This window comes from Vulpes lagopus, chromosome 2, assembly GCF_018345385.1.
Source record: "Vulpes lagopus strain Blue_001 chromosome 2, ASM1834538v1, whole genome shotgun sequence".
NCBI lineage: Eukaryota > Metazoa > Chordata > Mammalia > Carnivora > Canidae > Vulpes > Vulpes lagopus.
This window is the reverse complement of record NC_054825.1, coordinates 147,153,231-147,159,315: the sequence shown is the minus strand read 5'-3', so window position 1 is coordinate 147,159,315 and position 6,085 is coordinate 147,153,231.

The window sequence follows — 6,085 nt, the reverse complement described above, 5'->3', positions numbered from 1 at the left end:
GGGGGCTTTAGCAGTGTATACTCTTTGGCCTCCTCAAATGCGTAAGGCCGTGAGGCAACATCTTCCTCCTTTATTAGAAAACTGAGTAACCAGCACTGTTAGCTTAATAAAAGACCTCATGGTAATTCACAAATATGCAGAAGGAAATAAGCAAGCGTTATTGCCAAATATTTCCAACCAGCAAAGGTTGGCAGACATGAAGCTTATGCAGCTCTCCGGAAAACACAAACAGTCCTCCCTCACCCAAAGGAGCTGTAATTCCCTTTCTTTCCTTCCCATAGTTTTGAGGGGGGCACATTGTTTTAGGGAAGACATGATGTTTGAGGTAAATTCTGGCATCAGAACACCAGGTAGGAGAGCAAGGCTGCAAGCCACCGTGTCTCATGTCTCACCACGCTGAGGAGGGGTTTGTGAGGATTAAGACTGGGGCAGGTAAACAATTAGAAGGAGAACACAGTCTTCATGAAAGCTAAACCCCCTCCCCCATCTCTCTACCCTCCTCCTACTCAAAACAAAGGAAGACCCAGTAGCCTGTGCAAACAGTGGGTGATGTTAGTGGATGAGGAATAAAGTGTCACCTTTGAACTTAAAGCCCCTCCTCTTTCAGAAGGAGTTTTCCAAAGCTCTGGGTTGGAACTGACCCGGGCTCCTGCTGCTGAATACAACGCTCTCTGCCCCTGGACTCAGGAGAATTGATGGACAACAACCCCCAGGGCAGGAGAATGAGACTCTAATGTTCACGCAATCAAAGCAGAGAGAAAATAATCATTTGACCTTGCGTGGAGGCCTCTGGCTTATGAAAAGTGAATCATTCCAAACTTTGCAGAATTTGTTGGGCAGGACAGAAGGAGAACAACCTTTCAATAGTGCCTCAAATAGCCTCCAAACTTGTGAAAACAAGGAGCTGCACCCAAATGCTCTTTTGGCAATTGGGTCACAAATTATTTGAAATGTGATGGGTTGGGTTTGTTTTCAAACGATGAGTTGATAGTTTCCAAGAAGGGAGCACTCAAAGGAAAGGAAATTTACTATTGGAGGCTTGGCTGAAACAAAAATCTACTCAATATGTTTAGCTCACTCATCATTCGCCAGGATGTGGGTGACTACAGACACTCTGGGCGATACCATCCAGCCCAGCGCAGCATAGAGAAGTTGCTGCAGTATTTTTCCTAAATGAACATCCACCATCTACTTCAAGACCACCACCCCCGAATGTCCTTCTACACATCACAGACTGTACCCATTCCTTCCTCCTTGGAGGTAACCGTGTTGGTCATTTACAGTGTTTATCACCTACATAGGTATCCTAAAACAGTGTGTAGTTTGATTGTCTATATTTGAACTCAACAGTCATGGATTTATACCAATATATTCTGCTTTAGTGACCTGTTTTTATCCAATATTGTGTTTCTGAGATTATCACTGTTGATGCATACATATTTCATACTCTCTGCGATGGAATATTCCACCATTTAAGTATACATCTTTCTTTAGATAAATCTATTAGGGTTTTCCAGACAAACAGAACCATTTATATAGCTCATTGGTTCTGTGATTGACTGGTGGATAGATAGATAATATATAAATATAAAATGAGGAACTGGCTTATACAGTTATGGTGGCTGGGAAGTTCCTTGATCAGCCATTTGCAAGCCAGAGACCCAGGAAACCTTATGGTATAATTGTCGACCAAACTGAAGGCCTAAAAATCAGGGGAGCTAATGATGTAAGTCCCAGTGCAAAGACAGGAGAAGAATTATACCCCAGCTCAAATAGGCAGGCAGGGATCACAAGGGGTGTATTCCTCCTTTCTCTGTCTTCTGTTCTAGTCAGGCTTTGAATGAATTGGATAATCGTCACCCACCCACACCAGGGTGAACAAACTATTTCACTGAGTCCAGTGATTCAAATACTAATTTAGGAACACCCTCATAGAAATATCCAGAAATAATATTTAACCTAGGGACCCCATGATGCAGTCATAAAAATAACCATCACAATAAACTACTGGTTTATACATTTTATTTTATTTATGTACACTATTTAAATATAGATGTTATATATTTTTGCTCATACAAAATACCACCATAAATATCTCTGTACGTGTTTCCTGGATTACATATATCAGGAAGGGAGACAGAACATAAAGACTCCTAACTCGGGGAAACGAACTAGGGGTGGTGGAAGGGGAGGAGGGCGGGTGTTGGAGGGGAATGGGTGACGGGCACTGAGGTGGACACTTGACGGGATGAGCACTGGGTGTTTTTCTGTATGTTGGTAAATTGAACACCAATAAAAATTAATTAAAAAAAAAAAGAAGATTTTCTCTATGGAACATACCTGGTCATGTAATTCACAGGTCACAGCACATGCTTATTCATGGTTCAACAATGTCAAACTCATGTAAATGGTTATATCCATTTCTGTTTCTAACAGTTGTGGATGAGCTTCCTTTATCTCCTTATTCTAGTTAATATTTGGCATTGTCCAACAATTGAGTATGAAACGAAGCTCACTGTTAATTTTCATCTTCCTGACTAGTTATGAAACTAACCATTTATCCATTTGTCATTTGAAAATAATTCTGTAAAATGTCTATGTTTCATTTGCCCATTTTTAAAGTTGTTTCCCTCTCTTATTCATTGTAGGAATTTACATATTGTGAATAACATTTTTATGCAATTTATGATATCTTTTAATGAATAGGAATTCTTAACTTTATTGTAGACTCTTTTAATCAGTACTTCCTTTATTAGTTATACTTTCTTATAATCTTTTAAGTAATTTTTCTCTACCTTAATGTCATAGTGATATTCTCCTATATTAATTTCAAAACACAGTCTTGTCTTTTACATAGGCGTACATGCAATTAATCTTTGAGTATCATAAGAGGTAAGACTCAAATGGCATTTATTTTCCAAATGTATAACCAATTGTCTCAGTATCATTTATTAAAAATACATCCTTTCTCTGCATCTATTAAAATGATCTTATGATTTTTGTCTTTTCTCTTATTGATGTGATGTATCACACTGATTAATTTAGGAATACTGAACCACCCTTGCTTGCATCCTGGGGGGAGAAAACCTCACTTGATCATGGTGAAAGATTTTAATGTATTGTTGGATTTGGTTTGCTACTATTTTGTTGAGAATTTTTGCATCAATTCTCATCAGAGATATTGACCTATAACTCTCTTTTTTGTAGTGTCTTCATCTGATTTTGGTATCAGGGTAATGCAGACCTCATACAATGAATTTCAAAAGCATGTGACAAAGCATGACACCCATTCATGATAAAAACCCTCAACAAAGTAGGTTAGAGCAAATACACCTCAATATAATAAAGACCTTAGATGAAAAACCCACATCTAACATCATACTTCATGGGGAAAAACTGAGAGGTTTTCCATAAAGGTCAGGAAAAAGACAAGGATATCTACTCTCACCACTTTTATTCAACATAGTAGAGGAAGTCCTATCCATAGCAATTAGATAATAGAAAAAAAATAAGACTTCTGAGTTGGTAGGGTAGAAGTAAAACTATCACTATTTACAGAAGAGATGATACCATATATAGAAAACACTAAAGACCACCAAAATAATTACTAGAATTGATATATGAGTTCAGTAAGATCACAGGATACAAAATCAACATACAGAAATCCATTGCATTTCTATTCACCAATAATGGAAGCAGCAGAAAGAAAAATTAGGAAAACAATACCAGGGGCACCTGAATTCAAAACATGAATCCAAAAGGATACATACATGTGCCCCTATGTTTATTGCAGCAATACTTATAAGAGCCAAATTATGGAAGCAGGCCAAGTGTCCACCACTAGATGAATGGATGAAGAAGATGTGATGTATGTAAAAATACATACATACATACACACACACACACACACACAAATGGAATAGTATTCAGCCATAAAAAAAAGAATGACATCTTGCCATTTGCAACAACATGGATGGATCTAGAGGGTATAATGCTAAGTAAAATAAACGAGTCAAAAAAAGACAAATACTACATGATATCACTCGTATGTCGAATTTATGTAACAAAACAGACAGCCAAAGGAAAAGGAGAGAGAGACAAACTAGGGAACAGACTCTTAACTATAGAGAACAAACAGAGAAGGTAGGTGAGTGGGGGGGGGGGTTCAACAGGTGAAGGAGATTAAGGAAGGCATGTATCATGATGGGCACTGAGGAATGTATAGAATTGTGGAATCATTATAACTGTACACCTAAAACTATTAGAACATAACATTAACTATATTGATGTTAAAATTAAACACTTAAAAAATAAAAACAAAAACTCCAAACCAAAAACCAAAACAACCTATTTCATTCACTCTCCCAAATAATTATAACAAACGTCTTTATATTCATGGGTCCATTTTATAGTCAAGTGGTTGATTTTCTACTCCTTTACCACTAACCACCTTCTAGACCAAGTCAGAAGAAAAGAGATGCATGACTTTCACAGGAGCAAAACTGGTAGCTAACGTGAAAGTAACATCAGAAGCAAGGAAACAAGGGGAAATAACATGCCCATGTATGATCATCTTTGTATTTTGTTTGTTTGTTTGTTTGTTTGTTTGGAAAAATCACAGCACTCCTTGAACCCGTGGCTTGCAATCTTTCACCTGTTACATAAAATTCCAGCCATTATTTCTCCATAACTGCTTCTGCCAAGTTCCTTCTCCTCCACTTTCATTTTTTGACATTTTTACTCTGTCCCACGCATTTATGCTCTTTCTAAATTCGTCCATCCCTTTCCATTTCATTCTTCAGTGTGGACATTTTACTTGGATCTATTAGTTTACCCATTATCCGCTGTATCTAATCTGAATTTAAATACATCCACCGAGTTAATTTTAGTACTGCATTTTTTCATTTTAAAATATCCATTTGATTCTTTTTTTTAAGTTTCTCATTCTTTGTCAACATTCTCCCTACTTTAACTATTTTAATGCACTAATCACAATTATTTTCAAGTCTATATCTGATAACTTAAACAACTACTGCTGTGCAGAGTCTGCTTTCAATATAATTTTTTCTCTTTTTTTTAGTCAAGACTTGTCCTGTTGTATATTTCATTTTTTTGATAGCACACAAGACGTTTTTTTATGCTGCTCTGGCCGTTGTTATTATCCTCCAGAGGGACTTTAACTGCAGTTAATTTTACAGGCAGCTAAAGTCCAGTGAGGATTAAACTGACTTGATCTTTAGTCCTATGAGGATTTGTCTGGTTTTGGCTCATTCTTACTCCTACTGTGTAGCCTCTTGAGGTCCCAACTGAAAGCGTGGGGTGTTTATCAGAGCAACCTCTTCTTGCGAGGCCCTGAACTCTACTTTTGTCCCTCCAGCTCTGTAAGACTACTGAAAGCTCTGGTCAGCTTCTGGATCATTTGGCCATGGCTTCCTGCAGGCAACCTAAAGCAACCTCCAAGTGCTGCGCTCACTTTTCTTGCGGTTTCCCTCTTATTATAGATTTTGGACCTGGAAATTCTTACTGCCTACATAGCTCTCTGCACCTTCAAATGCTACTTTTTTTCTTTTTGTATTTTGTGTAGCTTTTCTCTGAAAGTTGGTCTGAAATATTTTATCTGCCATCACTGAAAATGAAATTCTGCTACTTTCATGTTTTAATTCTATTCCAAATTCTATCTTTTTATTTATCTTTTTAAAGATTTTTATTTACTTATTCATGAGAGACCAAGAGAGAGAGGCAGAGACACAGGCAGAGGGAGAAGCAGGCTCCCTGCAGGGAGCCCAATGTGGGACTCGATCCCAGGACCCCAGGGATCACGACCTGAACCAAAGGCAGATGCTCAACCATTGAGCCACTCAGGTGTCCCTCAAATGCTATCTTTTCAAAACTAATTTTCAGTTACAGTTGTTATACAGAAATGGGACTGGTTTTACCAAACTGATGTTTATAACCAGCAATATCACCAAATTCTGAATAATTCCAATCATTTACTTACAGACTCATTAGAGTTTCTAATAAATCCTAATTAATTACTCATATCTGTGAATTATAGCTTTGTTTCTTCCTCTTTAACGTTTATATA